Genomic DNA, 25,174 nt, shown 5'->3' on the forward strand with positions numbered 1-25,174 from the left:
CCCTCCTTTTCAATCAAAGGAAGAATAAATCCTCTTACTGGATGTTAGGGAGTTATTGCAAACTCTCAGTATTTCTCTTTTATTGCCCCAAATCTGAGGACAAGCTGGATAAAGCCATGGGATATTTCTATGCTCACATCACTGCGGCTCACAGAAGTAGATCTCACCTCAATTTATTAACTAGTTCTTTTGGGGAATAAAAACACAGGACTTGCAAAAGCGTCCCATCCAAAATAGGGAAGATGTCTATGTATATATACAGCGCTTCTAGAGAGTTCTACAGCTTGTGCTGAGCACGTGGCTTCTAGCAGTTATGCTGCCAGCAGTACCCAACCTGGCAAGAGTAAATGTTACTTGGGTACAGACACACATTGTGTGTATATACATGCATTTATATATACGTGTGTGTGTGTATATGTCACAGCACTATCAAAACCAGTAGGCTGCAACAAGGCTTTTACCATCCCATACCAGGTTAACTTCAGTAAGTAGCTCCCATGCCTTGCCCTGGCACAGTCACCGATTCCCCACAAGGTTTCAAAGGTTCATCTACTCTCTGTGCTGTGTCTTCATCCTCTTCAGGCCAGTTCACCCTGCTTCTTGCCTCTGCTGCATCCTTCTCCTTGTCTCTCCTACCTCCAGGGCACTCTATCTCCTCCCTCTGCTTCTTCCCAGTCCCTCTTCACCAGCTGCCCCTCTTCCACACCCCTATGAGCTATTTAACTACTTAGCAGGAACAGCCACAGCTGCGCCTTATCCACATCAGCCAACCCACCGCCCCTGAAGCCAGCCCACAGCTGTATATTATCAATGCTAATTAACCCACCTTCATTCCTCTACAATTCCTCTACATGTATACACATGCATGGTATGTACATATAGGGTATTGTACATTATATACGCATTATATATATGTATCAATATGTATGTGTTTATCTAAAAAGGACAAATGTCATCTTTGCTCCTACCTTTTGACTGTTGTCTCAGGTTGAAGGGTAGATTTTGCTCCTAGGAGCTACATGAAAGTGTATCTGGGATTTCCCAAACAGGTAGCAAATACTTCTCTTAGATGGCATACTGAATCCAAAATAATTTAATGCGGTAACAAGGAAAACAAATAAACCTCTTCAACACATCTTTCATATTTTTGTGTCTCTAAAAATTTTTATGGCTTTAGTAAGTCTACTGTATTAGCAAATTCAAGAATTGTTCTTCTAGGTTGCACAGCAAATGCTGTAGTGATGTACAGCATCAATTAATATAGCATTCAAACAGCATAATGCAATACCCATTAGCACAATACAAAATAATATTATGTGATTTTATTAGCTCATATTAGTAAACACAGATTGCATTAAAAGCTGTTTCAGTTTTATTTTTTAAATGTTTATATATGAAAGAATAGCCCAAACTACGGAAGTCGATGATTTTCTGACACTACAAAAATTAGCTGCCTGAAGATCAGCTTAATTTAAAGGCTTTCTGTCTTCTTGAAAAGGTTAATAAAATTGTGGCTAAAGAAGACCCTGTGAACCTACTTATTAGGATTTCAAAAGCTTTTTGACAAGTTCTCACAAGATGAGAGTATGAAATAAAATAATTACGAATCAGATGATAGACAAAGCTCATAGAGAAATTAAATCCCACTTTAAAGTCTGACAGTTTCACTTTGTTTTAACCATTTTCTGCAAGTCACATGTGGCTGTGTTCAAAAATAAAAAAGTGACTACTGTACGACATCTCTTCATCTGGGATTCATGTTACTGTATGGAAAAGTTAATTTAAAAACTTTCCAGTCCATGTTAGAAAAAAATGTAACGGGCACCATCTTACTAACGGTAACATATTTAGAACAAACAAACAAACAAACAAAAAAAAAAAACAAAACAAAAAATCAACCCAACCAAACAACAAAACAAATCTAATTTTAACTATATTTAGACTTGTGATTTAAAGTTTGTGTCATGCAAGACACAGGTACCAGGCACTTTTAACCACTGTCAGATGGCTGCATTTGCAAACTCTGCAGATCAATGGCACTTGACGCTGGTTTAGGATTTGGGCTGATAGATGAAATAATGTCCTGTACATATGCTGAGATATCCAAAGACACAGAGAGAACTAGAAAGACAGCCTCCATAAAAGACATTATGTGTTTGTTGTCAATATGTTGAATGAACATTTGCCCTCTGGACTATATATATTTCAATAGATAATCGTCTTTTCCAAGCATTTCTATTTTGCCGTCAGTATTGTACATGACAAGTTTTTATTTTTCTACTGATGATGATAGTGCCTCAGACTGTGTTGCATTTTACAGGAGCAAACTGTCTGCAGCATAATGAAGACCATTCTGGCTCAGCAAACGATGAACAGGTACAGCTTTCACACAGCACAGTAATTTATTAAAATATGAAGTAGATACTAATGCTGCTCTTAAAGGCAGGCAAAGCACATTTTTGTTGTATTCATTGTGGGCTTTTTCATTAATTTTATCTGGAAACAATGTAAAGGTATACAGACATGCACACACACAATTACTCTCCACATAATCACAGTTTCACTGCAGGGACAATGGCCTTGGTATGGAAATCACCTTGACTAAAGCAGATAAATGCTTTCTATACCTTGGAAAGGCTTCCTTGCTTAGAGAAAATGAAAAGAAGTAACACCAGCTTTCTGTTTACCAGATAGAATGAATGCATTATAAAACCCTAGAAGTCTTTTCAAATAAAATTATTTGAGCTTTTCTTAACCCATGGATGCACACATCTCTGAACCATGATAATACTTCATGTGTATTATAAAATAATACAAATGGGGCAAGCTGATGATACAGCACTGAATCCACTAAAATCACATTCCCCATGTTGCTTCATTTACACTTGGTATATTGCAAGGGATTCCAGCGATGTCAGAAATATCAGGACACAGTGACATGCCACAGTATTAATCTTAATCCCCGTTTTCCACAAAGGGTTTTGCACATCTATTCCAGACTGAAACTGGGTCTACCTTGCATACATTTGGATGGACAGGTATTCCCAGACAGCTGGGAGAAGAGATGACATCCTACAGCATACAGGCCAGCAGAGACCATGGTTTCACTAGTATAACTCTGTGCTGGCAATTTTTTATTTTGTTTGGTTATACCAATAACAGTTGAAATGCATTAAATAAGAAAAAGCACAGTTATACATGTATTAACTCCATCTAAACTGTCAAAATGTCTATGGTCACACTAGCCATACTGTTGAAATGCTCCCAAATTAGCAAAATACTTTCATTCAAGCACCTGGAAAATTATATATTTAAAAGTAGAAATTTGATGGGATGGGATGGGAAGGGAAGGGAAGGGAAGGGAAGGGAAGGGAAGGGAAGGGAAGGGAAGGGAAGGGAAGGGAAGGGAAGGGAAGGGAAGGGAAGGGAAGGGATGAAGCATGCTGGAGTCTGCAGCCCTCAGCCTTGCTGGGACCCACCTGCCCCAGCTCGCCTTACTCCCCCACAGAAGCACACAGGAACCAGTAAGACTCTCCACCTGCAGACCCCTTTCTAATACAATTTTCATTTGGCTACTAATTTCCTGTTCACTATCCAGGGACATGAGAGCAGTGTTACAGCAGATGCCCTGGCCGGCACCTGTATTTTGGTCAGCAACAAGCACCTGAAACAATACTCAGCAGAGCAGTCCAGTGGCTGATGAGGCTACATTCTTCATCCAGAGGATGAGGAGTTCCAGTTCCTCATCTGGGACCTACTTACTTGACTGACCAAAAACTGAGAAACCTATAAAAGCACCGTTTTGTGATCCTTCAATAAGAAGCAGAAGCCTATTTCTGTTATTAGAGCACTCCAGAGCCTGACTACAACTTTTAATAATTGGTGTAAACTCCCACAGAATCCTGCTGAGATGTAACATAATGAAATGCCAGACAATATCACTGTGAGTCTATAGTGGAAAATATAGGCAAAACAATGTCAGTGGATGTCTGCATAGACAATGTTATGATTTGAGGAAAGGCAAAATGCTGTCAATGGGAGTCTATATGCTGTAGATAGCATTACCACAGTATGTGAATAAAGGCAAAATGATGTCAGGGCAATACACAATATGCTCAAGACAGAATATATTTAGTCTGAATAGAAAATCTGTCATGTAAAATAGCTGCATTGATTCTCATCTTCCACAGTGATGTGTTGTCATTTTTTACACTGACTGTCTTTTTTATTTAGATTTACCCTATAGTCTAATCTGGGTTTTTTTCCACATTAACACTTCCCTTACTCGCCATAAGTGAATCCACTACCCATGGACTTTATTACCTCTGGATTATTTTATTTAAAAGAAAAACAAATTTGAACCAAAATACCCACTAAATAAAATCCAGTTATATCTACACTAGAATTAACAAGTCCAAAATTTGGATATCTATCCTCCTACTGAATTTCACAGACAGAAATAAAATAAATATGCCTGTAAAATACATGGATATGCAGTATTCCTGTAGATTCCTATTTTTTCATAATTGCATGGCATTTCTGCCCAAAAAATCTCCAGTTCTGACCTCACATGATGTACATGTCTGTAAAATGTGGCATCATGTCCAAATTAATTTAATTTGTATACATTTCATTATTTTTCTTAAGTATAAGGCTAGTAGACTTTGGGTACAAGTAATTTCTAGTTTTCTCTACAGTTGTTCTAACGTCAATCAAATAAGCAGGCAATTTGCTGTGATCAGCACAGATCAGCAGACTGAAGCAGCCAATGGCTGGATCAATGCAGCTGTGCTATGTGTGGTAGATGTCTTTCCCTTGGATGAGATTTAGTTAGCTCCACCTGGATGAATAACTCTCCCATGGATGTGGTTAACAGCCTTTCCACTGTCACTCATTTGTTTTCAGCTGTGGGATTTTGAACTTCTTAGAAGTCAGAATTTTGACACTGACACACACCTGAGAAACATCATCTAGGTTAACTGCTGCCCCATGGGATCCCACGTGGACACGTGGCAGCACTGTGAACCAAACCAATGTGCAGCACATAGGGGAAAACAGGGAATTTGCTTTGAGTGCCAGTGCTGCTGCTCTGACTCAACATGCAGAAGGAGGTGTAGCCTCCCTTTCAAAGATTTTAATTCCTAAAAACCCAGTTTCATGCTGATTGCAAAGTAAGATTTGAAATTGTGGAAAAAACGAGTCACAAAGTTCAGACTTACCTGGTGCACTTAGTTTGGGCACCCAGACTTTGAAACTTGAGCTCCCTACCACAGGGACATCATTGTAGCAGCACTCTCCAAAGCAATCAAAGTGCAAATTTCTGGGAAGCTGCAAACTGGCTCCTTCTCCTCCCACCTGAAATGCTGAAGAATTTGAGTTTTTAAAGCTTGGCTGGTATGGGAGCTGAGGTCTGCTGAGTCATTAAGGTGCAAAACTGACAGTATCTCAGAAATAACTGGCAGGAGAGGTTGACAAGATCTTGGGAACTAGGCCATTCAAGAAGGCTGCTGAAGTGGTGGGAAGGCAAATTATCAAGGAAGAAGGCCAGTTTTAGATAGAGCCTCAACTGTATTCCATCTTTCCTGCAAAACTTTTTTATTTTGATAATCAGCATTCTTTGGAAAAGATAAATTCTAGGAATACATGTGGTGTTCCACCTATATCTTTGCAAGAGTGCTCCAACGTGTTCAAAAAAATACAAATTCAGATCCAGTCACAATAGCCCTTAAGCTGTTGTCTAGAGCATCTTAGCCCAAATTGTTCTTGCTTCTGCTGCTTTGCATTTCAACCTTTACATTACGTTAGCATAGTGTTCCCAAGCTTAATTTGCCTCTCATCTGGATAATGATAATGAGCTGTTATTGACTAGCATTTCCAGTTCAGTGCAGTGAACATTGGGTAGTATTCATAAAACGTTTCTCTTATGCCAGCTGAAATTGGTAGTGGTTTTGAGGCAAAAGGCCAGATTCATCAAAAGGATAATGGGCAGATATATTTTTTGTTTGTTGGTTTTTAAAAAAAAAATTTAATGACCAAATTGCATTGCTATTCTTTGTTTATCTATTTTTGAATTCTATCAGATAGCTTTAGGGATAACTACCTAATTTCTGTATTTATAGGAAACTGGCACAAATCGAGAAAACAGAACAATTCCATGTTTATGGAGCATGAATTCTCACAGTAAATGTCAATATATTGTGCATTAATACACAAGAATTCTACAGTAAAGCACATATATATTAAATATGTGTTCCTTCTTCATGGAGCCTCCAGCTTGGCTATTTATATATGGCAGTGGTAAACACCAGTGTCCTCCTGGGGAGTATAAGACCCAGCTGTATCCACTGTTCCTTAATCTGTGAGAGGACCCCCCCATCCTATTGCACTTACCCCATCCCCAAACCCTGCTGATGGAGGGCCCAAGGCAGGGGCTGGATCTGCACCCCCATGGAGGTTTGGGCCCGCTGGATCCTGCTAGAGCAGGGAGGGGGGGCCAAGCAGAAGAGGACTGGTGACAAGTGAAGTGTTCACCACCACTGATGCTCCGGGAGTATCCAGAAAGCAGTATCCAAATGCTCCATCCATTTGAGGAGGTAGGAAGGAGATTTGCCTGCACTGGCTTTGCAGGGAAGGCTGTTTGGGTTTAAAATACATCATGCACATGTATATTTTTAAGGTAACAGTGGTCCATATGTAGCGTGTTTGACAGACCATTACAGAAAATATGGATGTCAATTCAGCAGTTTGGAAACTATGTTTGTGGTATGTACATCTTCTGCCAGTGCCCACTTGTATCTCACGCTTAAATTTAGCATGGAATCTCCTCTCATGGTGAATGCCTTGGAAATATGAGAAAATGTAGGGGTTTTCTACACTAAAAATGTTGGGAAACAGACCCCAGTGCATCCTGGATTAGGCAGCATGAGGACTGTGTCTTCTCAGGTGCAGCACCATTGTGGAGAGGCATTTGCCTAACCATGGACATGCACAGGACTAGCCTGTCCTTTGATGTTGCAGAAGCATAGAGAAAGGTCTTGATTAAAAAAAAAAAAAAAAAAAAAAGGCAGACATTCAAAAACCCCCATGCAGATCATCTTTCTACCAGCATACTAGCATGAGAATCCAAGCAATGAACTCCAAACCTTGTACGATTTGCAGTAGGCAGCAGAACTGGGTGGGGAGGGGAGTTAGACCTGGAATGGTGCAGAGCTGTTCCTAGGGCTTGGTCCAGGCTCACCCCACGGGGTCAGCTTGGGGTTGGGCAAACAAGGGAGAGCAGGGGTGGACCCATCATAACACATGGATGCGTTTTGGTACATACCTAGTCAGGCTTTGCTGAAGACAAGACACTGCTGTGTAGTTATGGAGTGTGGCTTGGAGCATGGTTATGCCAAGCAGCAATGCAGGACACAAAATCACAAATATGGGTGGGCAAAGGCAGGAGCTCACAGGTGGATGGGGCTGTAGGAGGACATGTGCAAAAAAGACAATGTACAAATGGATGGGACCCTTGTTTTATGGCACAGAGAAGGCTATCTTTAGCAGCACAGCATCTCCCACTGCTGTTTTGTGATGTCTCTCACCATCATCTTACTGATAATATTCACTCTATTAAGGAAAACAGCAATTTTTACAGCATTTGTATTTTATCCCTGAAGCATGGCAGTCCGATCAACCTTTCTATGGGTGTGCAAAAGGCAACTTCACAGATGAGGAGAAGAAGCACTCGAGTTTAAAGTGTTGTCTGTGGTCAGTGGATAAGTCTTATAAAAACTTCACATCCCTTGATCTCCAAGTCTTGTGAGAGTGTTCAACATGAGTATCTGGAGGCTTGCAGAGGTGGGTTTTAAGATAGTTGTTCAACTCTACATAATAGTGCACTGGTTCAGGACTTGGGCTTCTGTAAGCTGAAGCACAAGTGTTAGACAGTCGGACATCCAGTGGCTTAGGCCTTCAGTTACTCATACTTTCCCTTGATTCATCAAAGTCAAAATCCTTTCTACACAGCTTATGTGAGGCAAGCCCTTAATAACCTATTTCTCTTCTGCTTCATGGAAATGTGGCATCTCCAGACTTTTCTGTGTTCCAGAAAGGGAGACAGAAATGATGTCTGGATTGCAGAAATCTCCCAGAGAATGTCTACCCAGGTAAAAGCCTGGCACTTCTAGCTCACAGCACAAATGTGGCTTCTACTATCTTGAAGTTTGTTGAAATGAAGACTGTGTCAAGCAGAAGAAATATTCCACCCCTTAGGTAAAGCAATGTCTATGCTTAAGCCTTATCAGACCATCGTCACGTTCTCTTCTCCCTGATGTGCATGCAATGCTCTACAAAACACTGCAGTCTCCACCGCTTTCCCCTAGACACTAACCTCCCAGTGACAACAAACATGATGTGACAGACAGAAGGGTCCAGAGGAAGAGTTACATGAACTTTGGTCTATGTGTGATATGGAGCTTTTTTTAAAAAAAAAAAAAAGAACGTCACCTGAGATAATCCACTGTGAAACGATCTTTTGGATTAACTGTTCTGACCTTGGGTCCTTCTGCACAAACAGGTTTGTGGCAGCTGGAATTAGGATACTACACTTCTGTGTCATCTTTGGGGAGGAAGAATACAGGAACAAAATCCGTGCTTGCCAAGAATACTGGTTTACTTTGCTCAAAGAACAGACACAAGTTGCAGTTTGTAATCATATAGCGGTCCGTTTGGTCCTGAAAGTCAGAAATCTTGGAGATGTTGGCAAAAATGACTCGCTGCATGACTTTGCACAAGGCTTTTCATTTGCTTGTACCTCAGTCTTGTCACCTGTAAAGCATGGTTAATACATTTGTCTGCTTCCTGTCCCCTGCTTGTGGGGATAACAAGCAAAAAATCCAGGAATTTCAGCAGGGTTTACAAAAAAATCTCAATAACTGCAAAATGTTGTGTGGGTAAACAATTTGGTCGTTGGTGGGGAATTAGCTGAAGATAAGAGCTGGGAGTCTTTATGAAATGCCTCCTCACAGCTATATCCATCAAAGCTCACTGAAGTTGCAGGCATATGGCAATTCAGAATAAGGGTGGGTGAACATGTTTAACCTAGTTAGAAGCTCAGTGGAAGTCTGTGGAGTCTAAGGTATTGCTCAGCCTATACTGAGCTCTCAGACTGCTTAGGGAAGATTCAGGAAAACAAGTATAAGAGATGAGACAAAATGCTGATCAAGAAAAGGTCATATTATGCAGAGCAAAAATAATTTCTTTACAAAGACCCACCCCTCTCAAAAAGTCTAGCATTTACAAGGGATATTTGCTCCACAGCAGCGATGTGGAGCTCTGAGTTAATTTGATGATGGAGTTTTGGGGGATTCTTTTAGACTGTTTTCATAATTAATCCTGAAAAGAAATACAGGGAAAATATTTATGAAACAAATTCAAAGCTCCATAAAACTTCTGCCTTCATGAATGAGGCTTACCATTTCTTAATTCAAAGAGAGCTTTCCTGCCTTGCTGTGTACAGAAATGTGCTGGTGAGGGGTATATCAATCCACATGTCTTCTGAAAACAAGGAGCTCACTTCAGTGCAATGAGAGTCTGACCCACATAGAAGCTTTTTGCGCTGCTTTTCGATAAAAGAAAAGAAATTACTTCAAGATAAAAGGCTTTGACCGTGTTTTAAGAAATGTAAATCCTTTATTAAGTATATGAATAATAATTGTGGGAAGCAGTTGTTTCGTTAATTATCCTCTTTGCTCTCAGCTCTTAATGTGATGATGTTGGGTTCACTTCTGGGGAGTGCTAACTGGATATGACTAATAAATTACGTTATAAAGAGAGCAGCCTCAGAAATAAAACCTTCCAAGCTATTTTAACCTCTGTCATGTATACACAGTAGTTTTTGGCAACTGATTGGTATCCACTGAGATACAGCTATTGCTCTGACCAAACATTACTAGCTGTTGTTTTCTTTTACTGTGTATGCAGCACGTCCAGGGCCTCATGGAAAACTTTGAAAAACTTTGTAGCTTGATAAAACGCTGCCACAGTGCCAAGCACCTCCTTATTTGTTTTCCCAAGTCTTTTACTGAAATGACCACTTTTGTGTCCGCAAGCACAGTTTCCCATTTACGCAAAAAGGCTCCATCCCACCATCCTCACAATCCTATTTGCACACCACCTTGGTATCCCTTTCCACACCCAGATCTGGATTTGCACAGATGAGAATGAGACTTTCATTTCAAAACTTTGTGACAGCCCGATACCTCCCCCCTGCCTTAATTCTGTGTGAAAATGCTAAAATTATCTGTTGTTTGTGATGATCTACTTTCCAGAACACCAGCTGTGGCAGTTTGTCTTAAACAAGGTCCAGATCCTGATAATAATTATTTTTTTGCATATATTGGATATGTGAGTGCCCAACTAGTGAAACTGTTATTCAGAAATGCAACTTTTTACCTGATTTACCTTGACTGGGATTAGAGAGATGGGGTCCTGATCTAACTTGCTGTGGAGGCTTAACAGTGTCACACATATTTTATGCAGTTGAAAAGAAGACTGAAAGCTATAGAGCAGAACACGGAAAACCTGGGTACTAAGTATCTTTAGTTTTAATTCAGATTTCTTTCAAGTGTATACTTTCATATTACCCTTATATATGTGATTCGATTCCAATTTTTCTAAAATCCCTAGTTCATTCACGGAACAGTAGGTAGTGAATATTTTCCATGGAGGTGCTCAGCTAAATACCTCTTAAAATCTTCCCTCTTTTGGCAGGGACAGAGGCAACATCCAAATCTCCAGGAAGTGTTCAACTACGCAACATACAAGCTATTTTTTCTCTTTCTTAATTCCCATGCCTAGTCCTCCTGAGTGATTGCCTTTCAGATTTGGCAAACAAATGAGCCCTTCTTCACCACAGACTGCACAGGCGCGGCCTGTGCCCTGCATGAGGCCAGGTCCAGTGGGGAAAAAAAATCTGCATGTGATCATGCAATTAAATATAGTATGCTAAGGCTTACACAGAAGGTGGGGGTCTAATTAAGGCTACAAAAGCAACCTTAATTCTGGAATTTCTTAACTTTTTCCACTCCAGCCCCTACTGCATTAGAGAATATACCTGCCAACGTCTCACAATTCTCCATTAAGTATGAGTTTAACTGAGTTTTTGGGGGATGGCCACAGGCTGACAGTTTTCTGGGGGTGCAGACGGAAGCAGCCCCAGGCAAAAAGCAAGGAATTCACTGCATCCTTGAAATCTCTACACCAAAACATGGAGCTGCTAGTGCTTTTGAGCAAAGTGCCTGTAAGGATTCTTTCAAATGGCTAAACCATGGCATTTTTCCTTAATTGCATTTTCAGAGCTGTCTAAACTAGTCTAGCTGAAACTTTCCAGAAAAATTTTGCTTGAGACACCTGGCATGGAAAAATTCAGTCCAAGTAATTTAAAGCTGCAAAATTATAAGCAACTAAAAACAAAATCTTGTAATGGGAAATGTCAGGCAATTTTAGCTACTGATGATACTACCAGCTCTGTCTGTTACAACACGAAAAATAAAGAGAGACAAGAAGAAAAAAAAAGACAGACAGAATTATAAATGATAAAAGGAGAAAGCTTGCTTACTGGAAGAGGTGGGTTTTAAGAGATTTTTGGATGTGAATAAAAGGATGTTTGACAGATGAGGTCATGGAGGCTGTTTAATGTGTTAGGAAGCAGCATGAGTGAAGGCATAAAGCTGAGAGTAAGGGGAGGAAAAAAGCAAGGTAAGGCTATTGGAGGGTGTTCTGAGAAGCAGATGGAGGAAGAAATGTACAATAGCACACAAAAAAAGGTAGTATCAGAGTTCCACTGTTATGACCATTAAGTTAAAATTATACACAGAACGTAATCTGGCTTCGCTTAGGATGGTCTGGTACTTTGTTGACAGGTAGGTGGATGAGAGTATGCCTCCTTAAGAGACGTTCTATTTAAATGTAGGCACTCATAAAATATCAAGGGGAAGGACAGCCTAAACCTGCTTCCCATAAGTCATAGCTGAAACTGATTTCTAAATAAATTTTTTTCCCAAGGTCCTTATTCCTACTAATACTGCTAACTTAAGTGGAATTCAGGAAGAAGCAGAAAACATTTCAAAAGCAGAATATGCCTCAAGATAATTTTTGAGATCAGGGTGCCCAGTCCTGAATTCCTTGACTTCTTTGGGGACTTTTGAAGATCTATGTACCACAGAGCCAGTGCCAGCTATCACTCTAAATCATTCTTCACTAGGCAGGGTCCAGTCCTTCAACCTTTGAGAAGTGGTCTTTAATCATCTGAGGAGTCTTTTGACTGAAGTCAGTCATATTTAGTTTTGTGACAAAAGGTCTCCAGAACTAACTTTTATTGTCCTTTGTTTTGCAAATGTATAGGCTTCAGTCTTAATTGCATATTGAATTTCCTACTAGTTTTCCCAGTGTGGTATTGGCTCTTAACTCTTCTGTCTGCACCATACCTCAGGGCCCAGGTGCTTCAAACTACACGTCACTTACAAAAATCATTTTTCTCCATTTACATGCTAGGATCATATTTATTTGGGAACTGCTTGGAAATCTGTCATTATGGTGTTTGTGACAGCTTGACAAGGCCTGTTGCCATGGAAAAGCTTTGTGATGTTGTATAAATATATTCCTAGGTCAGAAGTCTATGTATTTTTTGGACACAGATGCTAAAGGGAAAAAAGAATGACTAAACATTAAAAAGCAGAATAATAAGAAATAACAACAATAACTAACATTTGATACTATATTTCTGCCTGGTAACCAAACAAACTATTTCTCAAAGCATTTAATTTATGCTGTAACAATCCTGCTAGCAATGAAAGTTCATTTATTTTCAAGGTTCAACCCCATCCTTAAAATATTCTTATTACCAGTCATTTTGCAATATTGATGGTTCCTCTATTAATAGACTAGCAGACAAGGGAGCTATTATTCTCGCCCTCTATCTGTTATTCCATTAGGTAAGGCTGACAGTCTCTGACTGCTCACAGTTCTATAACCTACCATGTGCTCAAGCCACTAACTAAAACTCATCCTCACATGTTGTTTTTGGTGAAAATTATGACTAGACAGGAAAAGAGACAACAAAAACATGTAGAAAAGTACGAGAGAAAGCTCAATATAAGTTTGCATCCAAAATAGCAGTATTTTTTTGACTCAGACAGAAATGAGGAAGTGTCGGCACAACGAAGTGGAAAGTCATCGGAGACTGTCTCTGCAGTTTGTCCCTGCTGATGACTGATGCCCTGTGTTTTAGTTCCAACTGTACCTTCACACTGACAGACCTTTCCAGCCTTTTTTGCTGTCTGTAACACAACATCATTTATGCGTTTCGTAAGGGGGTTCTTAAGGATGGGCAAGCTCAGGCTATCCTGAGCTGATGCGACCTGTGGGCATAAGCTTTTTTTCTTGGGTGCCAGCAGTAGGCTCCAGAAAAACCAGTTCTCACTCAGCTTCCTTTCTCCCTCTCTCTCCTATAGGTTTGAATACAAACATTTTGCAAGGATGATAAAATTCTTCTCTGAAACAGCGTTTGCAGTGAAAGTTTGAAGGTTATAACCCTACCTTTGGAAAGGGCTGAGGCACAAATAGAAGTTATAACCCTGACTGGGGAGCCTGGCTCCTTCTGAGCTCAGGATCAGGATCTTTGAGGACCTGTGGGCCAGGGCTGATGTCTCCCAGGGAGGTAAGGCACCACTGAAAAGCAGTCTGGCTTGGTTTTACCCTTGTGAAAGATGGTGTCTCCCAAGCCAACCAACTTGACAGGGCTTGCAGGAAACCGTGGTGTGCAAGAAACTGACCCTGTGTACCTGGCCTCCGTGCATGGCAGCGACTCCTGCTGAGTTTCTCCTGTTGCCCTAGACAAAGCCATTTCCAAAAGAAACAAGGAACATGCTGAAGTTCAAGATAAAAATGTGGCGGTATGGCAAAACACTGTGTACCACTGCACTTGACGCCTGACTCTGGAGCATGCAGTAAACTAGAAAAAGCTGTGACTAGGTTTCCTCACCCACTGCTCTTACCTGCTGCCTTCCTCCCTAACCACCCAGCTGCGAAAGCAGCCAGGGGAAGGTGCCATCCTTTGGAGCATTAGCCAAAACCAGATGTCCCATAGTCATCTCTCAGGACATAAATGGTTTGTAAAAATAGCATTATAATCTTAAAAAAGAAAATCACAAAGAATCACGAATCTTCAGATTTGCTCTTATCTATAGAAGCTGTAGATCGGCTTTTTTTCCACCATAGGGTCTCTCTCTGCTCTATTTCTTCCACAAGGGTTTTGGCTTCTGGTTTTTTATTTGCTTTGTTATCACTCATCAAACTATAAGGTACTGGTTTTGAGACCCTTAAACTTTAAAATACCATGTACTTTTATTTAAAGTTCCCTGCCGTTTGATCCTTATTTTTAAGTGTTAACTTAAAAGAAGAGGGAAATGTCTGGAAGTCGAGAAATGAGAATTGATCTATAGTTTGAATCCAAGCCACAAATATGCCATGAGAATATAGACACATGCACACAGTGCCATCAAGAAAAATATCCCAACCCTCCCACACTTTTTACACATTACAACATACTAAAAAATATTTCTGTTCATAGTGAAATATGTTAAAATTAAAAAAAAAAAAAACCACAACAAAAAAACCCAACAAACTACGAAGTTGCAAGTACCTCCAGAATTTTCTACAGGCAGAGGCACAGAATTAAAACAATTCTTGCTCAAAAACACTTCCATGACATTTCATTGACCAAACCTTGATTTTTGGAAGCTGTGGTCTACCAAAAAGAATGCTAATAAAAGAGAAGAAATTAATCTACTACTAGTCTATCTACTACCTGCTCTCGTAGGAAGAGCTGCATTTCTATAAATAAGACTTAACATACCACTGGGCAAACCCAGTCCACCTCAGGTGCCTGTAAGCTGTGGAGCACTAAAAGGTCATCATCTGACTGCACATTTCACATGCTCAGTGTAGTGCCAGCTGTGCTGGTCACCAATTCAGGAAAGCATCCTTAAATGCTTTTTTACACAAGAATGAACGGGAGCCTTGGCTGAATAGCATCAATGACCATGAATATGGGGTAGTCCCTGCACACATATGCACACATATCAAAAGCTTGAAACAGAAGAGTCATTAAATCTTTCTAAATACTCTGGAAAACTGAGGCACGGGATGACTTGTTCCAGCCAACACAGGACATCACTAGCAGAGCTGGAGCTGTGAGGATGTGACTTACGGTCATGTGGCCCATGGATCAAGGCAAGGGTTTTGGTCCTCTTTGGAGAGGTGTTGTTATATACAACACTGCTCAGCAAACACACTGGAAACCTGCCCCAGTAATTTATGTTTCAGCTTGGTATCTGTGAAAGCTTTTAAGGAGAAGATTCTAAATAAGCAACCAAAAAATGTTGCTGTTTCTTACCATAATTGTAAACTGAAAATAAGCACTTATACAACCTAGCCCAAATATTTAGTTAAAGAACAGGTTTATAACTAAGGATATCTTAAAACGTGTTTGAATTATTATATACACTACTTAAACAGTTAAACTGTCAGCTTAGAGTTTTGTATATCTACCTCATTAGCCTGCCTCCAGGGCCTGTGGTAGGTGAATCTGCATTTTAAGATTTTGTATTTTTCCATGTTTTATGCATCCTGTAAAACGCCTTGAGAACTTTATGAGGGATGTTGCATTAAAATGTGTGATTATAAATATGATTTAAATATCTGAAACATTACAGAGTGATTATTGTTCAATAAGGCAGCGTGCATAAAAGGGTTATCTGCATGCTGTGCTTAGGTTTCGACAATATAAAGTAATGAATTGTTCAATATAGTTTGTATGCTATTTGTCTCTGTTTCTTCTCATACTCCAGAGATGCCTGATATGCAGTACTCTAACAAGGCTATCATAAATTGTTGAACAATAAACAGCCCTTGAGATTTTTAGATAGTATGTGGTTAGTATGTAATCCATCTTGAAGAACTTGATTTAGTGCCACAAAGGAACATCCTTGACAATGCTCAACATTGTTTTAAACTGCTGCTAAATCAATTACTGCGTTTGGGAAATGGCACACTTCTTCCGCTCCCTGCGCCATGCCGGTGGCCTGGCTGCTCAAGGAGAGATTTAGGGAGCCATGCTACGGAGGCAGATGGGTTCCCTGGAAATCGCTGAAGTAACCCAGCTTGAAACCGTGATAAGTAAGGCCTCCTAAAATCTGCACTAAACTGCACAGCTCAAATACCGCTTGGCTGGTTTGTCTTAGCTGTGTCTAACAATAAATGAATTAAGGAACAAGCAAAAATGTTTCCTTTAGGACTGGTGCCATGTCATGGAACAACAATACCCACATGCACTAATAATCTTTGGTGCTTACACAAAGATCTTTGCATTTGGAATATGCTACGTACGTTAACTAATTTTCCCTTAAAACATCCCAGTGAGTTGGAGAATTATTACTACCCTCTTTTCACAGATGAGAGACACCAATTACTCAGGCAGTGCAAGGCTGCGGGGGGCCTCGTGGACCAAAGATGAATGGTCTCTTGAATATAATTATGTTACAAAGAGTGACCCAAAAAGTTAAACAAGACCAAGGCCATTTGTATTTCTTTAATGTTTTCTTCTGCTCCTCTGTTGAGGCAATTGCTGGGGACACTGAACGCAAAAGGAGAAGGGCATTTCATGTATCTAAGCTGTAACCTTGCCCTTCTGCTTTAGAGACATAAATAAGGATTCCTAGGCAGTATTTTCTATATCCCAGGAGACTGCACAGAAGGAATATTGAGATGCAGTTATTACAACAATAATGTTCTGACATGTTTCAGGGGCTGTGACAGTCTCAGAAATATCACCCTTTTATTGTGAGAAAATAAGACCAGAGGGAGGGAGAAAGGATTCTGAGATTAAGGTAGAGGGCAGCAAATTGCTCAGGATTCATTACTGAGAATCACATGATCTCGTTTCCGAAGGATTAATATTCTTTCAGGATCTATAAATTACAGATATCACATCATATGCCAGGGGGACCCTGCAACACTGCCTCCATATTCAGCATTCCCTCCAGGTTTTGGAGTTTTGCTCATCTGTCTCTAACTTCTGTCCTTAGAGGGCAGTGGAGCCGCAGCCACCCAGCCGCCTCTTTTTTTTCATAAACCGCCTTATGTCTCACTGATGCTATACCTCTCGCAAAGTGAATCTGATCAGGTATTGATCTTCAATCTACAGCATTGCTGGAAATGGCAGCCAGCTGTAGCTGTGAAGAACAACAACTGGCAGACACTCTGGTTAGTGTTGGCACTGGCCCTTTCTTATGAGATCCAAATTCCTGGGAACCAAATGTTCCTGTGATTCTGGCTTTCTGCTGCCAATAAAGCTTATGATACAAAGCTAATTGGCTTGTAACTTTTCTTGGAAATCTGGAAGGGAAATGGATAGGTTGCCTTTATTTATACACCGATATGCTGAGAATCTGCCTTAAGAGAAGGGGGAAAATACATACAGAAGTAGCCATAAAAAAGCCAGTGTTTACCCATCTTCACTGTGAAGTGGTTTCAGAGACATATAAGTAGCTTTTATTTCATATAAGCTTAACAAGACTGTAAGAGTTCTTTCGGCCTCTGTTATCGCTGTGAAGAATAACGGCAGGCAGAGTTCATTGCAGAAGGGTATTTGTACAGGCTCCTTCAGGGAAGGACTTCATTTGGGATTTGTGTCCGTTGTGCATCAAAACTGGCCAGTCGTCACCCAGAAAATGAGAGCTAAAACCTGCTGTGAGAAGGATGATTCCTATCTCCATTGACATGTATGTAAAGGATAAGGTTATGACTGAAGAATACCTTATTCATCTTTGCCTGCTTCCTCCTAGCCAGTCTACTCCTATCAGTTGACAGCTGACAGTAACAGTAGTAAAATTCACATCTTCCAGGGATTAGAGGAGAGGAATTCTCCCAGCCATAGAAAAGTTGCTTTAGATTTGGCTATCATGTTAGGATTGGCTTTTGCTAAAAAAATCATGAGGACCATTTAATTTTGAACGCTTTTTAAAGCATTTGAAGAAGTGTAGTCATGGAAATATAGCTCCCAGTCAAGTGGTAAAAAAATAAAATCCCTGTGGGATAGAAGGAATTAAGATTAAAACTGGCTTGGAACATTTGTGCCAAAATCCAAACAAACTACTACTGAAAGTTTGTGGGTGAAAAAGCACTTTTGCCTGTGAAATGGATCATCCTGTTATGGGCCAGATTCTGTTTTCACCCATGTAACTGAAAGCTGTGACTGGATCCAATTCAGCAGACATTTTGCTTTATGGGGCTTCCTGGAATGAGAAGAAAAGTGCTTGAATTGTGGAAGAACAGGTCTTTTTTTATCTGTCCTCCTAAAATGGTGTCATGAGGCCTGTTGACCACATTGAGAAGACCAAAGGAGTTATAGCTGGAGCAGAGCTGGGAGGACATGCCTCGGTATAAATCATAGAAGGGTGCAAAAGGAGGTAGCATCCAACTTCAAATGTTTCCAGCTCCTCCCTCTGTTCACAACATACCACTGTTCTCAGGCTACTACTAGTTTGCCTCTTTCAAAACGCACAGGGAGAAATAGAAACAGCTCTTCTACACAACGTGGGACTGAAGAGGTTAAAGTCACACAATTCTATCATTCTTGATGGGTCTTTTTATTTTCTTCTAGTTCATCCTTCCCTCAAAAGAATACACGCATTATTTTTACCTTAGGTGTATCTGCTTCACTTGTTTTACTTTTCAGACAGTTACCTGGCTGTAAGCCAGCACTGCAAAATCAAGTCCTGCCATTTATTTTAAGATTTGCTTTTATTGTTCTTGCTGAATTTCATATTTTTTCATTTCTTATTACTCTATGCCATGCCTTTTTTTTTTTGGGGGGGGGGGGTGTCCCCCTTTTCTTTGTTAGCTTTGTTTGCTTCCTGTCACTCACTGTTTGATAGCTCAACTATCAGAGCAGAATGAAAATGCTACATGCTAACTCAGGTTATATATATTGCTGTCACTTTCCTACCACTGAAAAATGAAAGCAGCAACCAGAAAGCAAGCAGATCTGAGGTAGGTCAGGAGCTTAGATGGAGGTTCTTTGAGCTACGCCAAGTCACAAGGAATCTTGAATTGCAGATACAAGAGGCGTTGGGCTTTTTAAAAAAATATTCTGTTTATCAAAGATGAAAGCAATACAATAACAATGAGAATAAGCATGAACATGATGAAAAGCAAACAAGAAGCAGCTCAAGTCTCAGCCTGAGTGTAATATACACATAGATTCTTTTTATTCCTAAAAAGAGCAAAAAAGTATTTGTAGCAGCTGGTCTCAACCCAAAAGTTTGTTTGGATCACTGAATCATGCCCTCTTACTGTTTAGGACTATACATAGTTGTCACTGAAATGATCCTGGAAAAATCCCCATCTACTGCTAAGATTTTTTTTTTCTTCTTGCTGCTAAACATATTTTGTTTAAAGATGTACGGGGAAATGAAAAACTGGTGGAGAAACAAAGGCCAAATTTCTAAAAATGGCCACATAAATTTAGTTTCTTATACTTTTGAGAAGCAGCCCGGTTTTTTGCAAGAGCTGGGCATCTGCCAGCTTCCAGCGTGCTCTGGGGGAAAAGCAGGAAGATGTAGACCCTCTGAAAAGCTGCCAGGTTCCTATGTGCCACCTCGGACAGCCGCATTCTCGTTGCGTGTGCTGGTCTGAAGATTAATGGTAAATCCCACTTAAAGCTTCCACTGTGAAAATTTTTGTCCCAGCTTTTCCTGTGGTCCAGCAGCCTGCAGGAGATCTGTCCTCCTTTGTAACACTGGCCTGCACCTGACAGGGGAGACAGACTCTCAGCTAGACCACTAGCCCAGGATGAGTATAGCCTGTTGCATATTGTTTCCCTCAGGAAATAGGGGCACAATTTCTGGGGATGTTTTGATTGCTGGAATATTTCTACTGTCTCCATATTGTCCCTTAATTTTCCTTGATTTCCTGTTATTCTTTCTGCCATTCTAAGGTGCTTTCTTCCCTCTAGTTGAAAATCTCTTTGCAATAGTATAGCAGATGCACCATCTGCCTTTCAGACCCTTTCCTAACCATGTAATATCCCACTTGCATGGATGTAATGAAATCTAGGAGTGGCATGACATTTTTGCTTGGGCCTTTCAAGTTCTAATCCCTTTCTCTGGAATAATTTGCCATTCCTCTGAATGCAAAGAAATCTGCCAACCTCAACCACGTGCACTGCAGCTTTCTTTGTATCTTGAGAGAAACAAAAAGGGTTTGGGTGGTTGAAACAAAAGGGTGGGAGGTATAGAGTAAGAGTATTTTAGCCGTTGAGTAGCTTTGCAGTCAGCCTGGTGGAAATTTGCCATGGTGCAGGAAGAAATGAGTGCCCTTTGCCGAGGCAGTGCAGCTGGAGGGATGCCAGAGCTGCTTCTCTACCAAACACCGCTACCACCACGGGAGATGGCCCATCCTGCATTCGGTGCAACATTTGCTAGCCAGACTGTACTCCCACCAGGGAAGCCCCTCACAAACAGGTTACTTATTCCCAAGCATCCCCCAGAATGGCAGCACACCGTGCTGTGGTGGCCCCATGGCTGGTCATCTGGCTATGAGTCACTGTCTCCCATCCACCCTGGAGAAGAGGCACTTGTAAAATTTACCAGCTAGAATATATATGTGCCATTCCACCCAATGGCTTTCTTTGGGTTATTAACTCGTACCTCTTAATCACGGAAATCTGCCTCTGGACAGTTTTGTAAGCAGGCAAGGACAGTGCTTTCTGTCCTGCACTTCCTGACCTTATGTGCCAATGTAATACGCAGAAGTATGTCAAATGCCATTTAATCTTCATAATCCAAGCAGATTATGTTCATAACTTCACCTCTATCTGCTCAGAGCATTATCTCCTTTCAAAAAGGCCACACTGCTTTTTTTAGACAAGATTCACCCTTTACAAGATGGGTTTATTTTTAGCAGCCAGGTCTCACGTCCCACCTGCACCAGTGCAGACAAATACACCATACGGGGCTCCACATTCCTGGTGCAATCTTCCCAAAGGGCAATATGGTAATAATATTTGCAGTTCTGAACTTGCATTTCTGGTATCTGTGGGAGCTGAAAGCAGCAGTGTGACATAGTAATTAGTCTACTGATTATTGTTTTTACAAAGTAGACTATTTGCATTATTATTTAGAGAGGTTACAGCCTAGCTCTGGGCCCCAGCTGCTCATTCCTACTGCGGCAAGATGAGGCCACAACAGTAGACAGCAGCTACACAAACAGATCATTTACATTTGGCATAACTGAGAGTGTGAAAACCTTGTCAGGGAGAGAGGTCAGGAGATGAATGGCTGGTGGGGAGAGAGGCTGTGTGCTGGTGCAGGAGGAGCTCCTTGCCTGGCCACCATTAGCAGGTTCCCACTTCCAGCCACATGCCCCTGCGCGTCCTCCAGAGCTTCTGCCTCCGCTGTGGACCCAACATCAAATCAGCTGCCTATGCAGCTCGTTTTAATTAAGGAGCTGAGTAACTCTGGCAGAGGGGACAGGAAAGCAGCAGGACGAAGAAGGATAACAAGCTGGGGCTGGGGGGAGAGGGTGTCCCCCTTACACGTCTTTGGGGTTTTTTTGAATGATTGCTAGCTGTGCTTCCACAACAAAATTAATAGTCCCATTTAAGAACATGCCTGGGGTGAAACCTTGAAAAGTTTTGCCATTGAGTTCAACTGAAGCAGGTCCAAGTCCTGAAAGCTCTCAACTTCTATTCCTTTTGGCTTTCTCATGTAGTTAATCCTTGCTGTGAACTGAATGAGGCAATGATCCTACAGAAAATAATGTATTATCACATAATTGCAGATTGCATTATATGGTATATTCATTATGGGGGCTAAACTGAGGTTACACAGCCTTAATTCTGGCATCTCCTAGCTTTTTAATGTTTGACTTTATATCCTTTATGATGGCCTTTGAATAAAGTTTGCTGTTGTAACTCATGATTAAATTTGATGCAATTATTACAACTTCACTTTCCATTGATATCTTATGGAGAACTTGATAGCTGTGTCCTTCATAAACAATGAGGCTAGGAATTTGCTTGTCTGTATGTTCAAGTTGCTGAGTTTTCTTCACTAATTTTTAAAGAACTTTGATGACTTTGGACACCCCTGTCACTGCAATTCTTTCACATAATTCAAAATAGGAGCTGGGTAACTCTTTTTGGTGGACCAAAGTTAGCATATGCCCTTCATGAAGTTTGTATTTTTATATATATATATATGTATGGGTTTTTGCAGATACTTATATGTGCCTACTGCACCCTTTTATCTCTTTTTACTGTCACCATTACTTGGTGGTTTCTTGCACCAAATCTGGTGCTGAAGTGCTGAGCTCTGAATCAGTTTACAATCTGCTACGTTCTTATGGATAATTCTCATTTTAACAAAAAGCTCATGTCCCATTTTCAAAGCACTAAAGTGCCAGGGATTTCAAGTTAGGCATGTTCAGTTGTTCTTGGGGTTTGGATCTACATGTAATTGTGGGCATAAAGGTCATCCTGCTGACTTCAATTGATTTCTGAAGGGAAGTCACTCTAGATTTAATATTTGTAGGACTGAAACTTTAATTTGAAATAACATTAAGGGACCTTAAGTTGAGATCATAGTATATCCCATTCACTTCCTGACCCTGTAGTAAAAAAGTGTAATATACAGCATTAATACTCTGTAGGATAATGAGATGCATACGTATGATGCATGAAACAAAGTATTTCAGCTATATAGCTATTAAATTAAGCTTTGTGATCCTGACTCTATTGTCCCCTACTCTCACAATTATTAAAAGAAAAAAACACAGAACATCAGGAGAGAGCATTAATGTTCATGTCATATTAAGTTACAACTGTGCTATTTGTAGTTTATAGTGGATAATGTTACAGAAGACAATAATCTCACCACCTGCTGGAGAAAGTAATTAGAGGAGAGAAGTATTCAATAGCTGTTTTTCTTTACAACACAATTTCCATTGATGATACATTAGACTGTAAGACAGTTTACTTTGAAAGAAATAGAATATCAAACCCTAAAATTTCAATTTCCTTTGGTTTCAGGCACAGGAAAATTCAAAGAAATTCCAAGTATATATGCTTTACAGTAGTTCAAAGGATTGTCTAGAAGAAATGTAAGAAGTCTTTAATTAGACTAGATAGGACTTAAAAATCTTAGTTTCTATATTTAACTAGTTATACTAGTATTAAACTACCTTTAGAAAAATTTTGCCTGCAGATCATCCCCAGTGACAAAACTTTGGCTTTGTCAGCATTTCCATTATTACTTTTGAGCCAAATTTCCAGTGATTTTAAAATTCATTCATAGCAGTGTCACTACGGGATAGAAATGAATGCTGAATGTACCTTTCCTGCACTCCTTCCTCCAATGTGTTACCATTGAATTGGCCTCCGTAATGCTCGTGCTTGAGCCATATCACAGCAGAAAATCTCTTATTTCCATCTTAATTTTTATAAACAATTATAATTGCTGCTCAAGTCTGGAATGCACTAATAGGAACAAACAATCTTTTCATCACTAGGTTGGCTGTTCAAATCTAGCAAACTTTGCAGTGACTAGAAGTAAATCACAAATCTCTGGAAAATGTAAAAATATGGATTTGGATTCTGCTCTAAAATGGGGAAGTGGGTTTTCACCGTACTGTTCAATTTCAGCAAATGTTTTCATTGTTTCATCAAGGAGGAATCACCTGGAATATGTTTAGCAGTCTGTGATACAGACATTGAGGAACTGTGGAGTGTGGGGTAATGTTAGTGAAGGCACTGCTGGCCTTTGAATGAGCAATGGATGAAACCACAGCCAAGCCGTTCTTGAGCTGGAAGTGCCCGCGCCAGACTTTGAAAGCATGGCAGAGTCACCTGGCTCTGGGCACTGCCCAAGCCTCCCGTCACCCAAAACTGGCAAGAGGGATATGAGTCATGGAAGAGTTTTATTGTGAGCGAGTATGTGTTGAAACCAAACCACTTATGTTTTGACAAAACGTCCAAGGAGAAGTTTTCCTTGGTCCAAGACACCAGAAAAGGAGAAGAGGACAGGCAGAGGGAAGGGAAAAAAACCCAAATCTTGCTGCCATGCTAGTTACTAGAGTATTATCCAGGGATATACTGTGATATACCAAATATACATGTATATACGGGGATATACCAAAGTTCATGCTGTGAATCCATCTCTCAGATTTGTTGCTAGTAAGAGCCATGGCAACCTCTTTCAAATATAAATGTACTATTCTAAATTCAAAGTATTTTCATTTCATTTTGATGCAGGTTGAACACATTTTAAAACCACTCCATGTTTCAAGAAATTAAATTACTTTTAAACTCCTCTGAGACTACTGCTTAGGCTTTGTACACCTTTCCCCTTGGTATCACTCTGTCCTCAAAAAAGCAACATTGCTTTTTCCTAAACAGGAATATCAATGTCTTTAAAATACTCTGTATATACAGTTGTCTTTAAGAAATCTCTGCTAAACAAACCTATGAACAAAGCTGGGAGTCCTGTTGTTGCCATGTAAGGTGGCAAGTTCTAATAATACTTTTTGAAGGCTTCTATATCCATTTGCTTTTATTTAAATATGATAATCTTTTGTGACTGGTAGCTTAGTAGTTGCAATTTTGGTCTTAATGACTGTCCAGCAATTATATATGTATTTGTAATTAATTTGGCATGGTAAGACTTCAGCTATTTATTATTTGGGAAAATTTTTAATGAAAACATGGAAAAAAATGTCATGAAGAAAGAGGAAAGTCTTTAGGCCTAATTAAGAATACTAGCTGTACTGTAAGGAGCAGACAAGACAGTAGATGTATACTCCTAAAGGCACTGATCTCTTTCTCATTTAAATCCTCATTAAAACTACTTTGTAGAGCTCCTCTTCAATCTTCTCTAGAATAGCATTGCCAAGTACACAGCCCAAGCACTTGGGGTCATTCTCATGATTTATGCATGTTTTGGTGTGACATGGACAGAATGGACTTCCATTCCCTAGGCTTCAGAACACGTTTGGATGGTTCCAATTCCCTTTGGCATCAGTTGTCTGGCCAATGCTATAGAGCTCAACACAAGAGAGTTGAGTGAGGAGAGATTAT

This window comes from Falco rusticolus, chromosome 5, assembly GCF_015220075.1.
Source record: "Falco rusticolus isolate bFalRus1 chromosome 5, bFalRus1.pri, whole genome shotgun sequence".
NCBI lineage: Eukaryota > Metazoa > Chordata > Aves > Falconiformes > Falconidae > Falco > Falco rusticolus.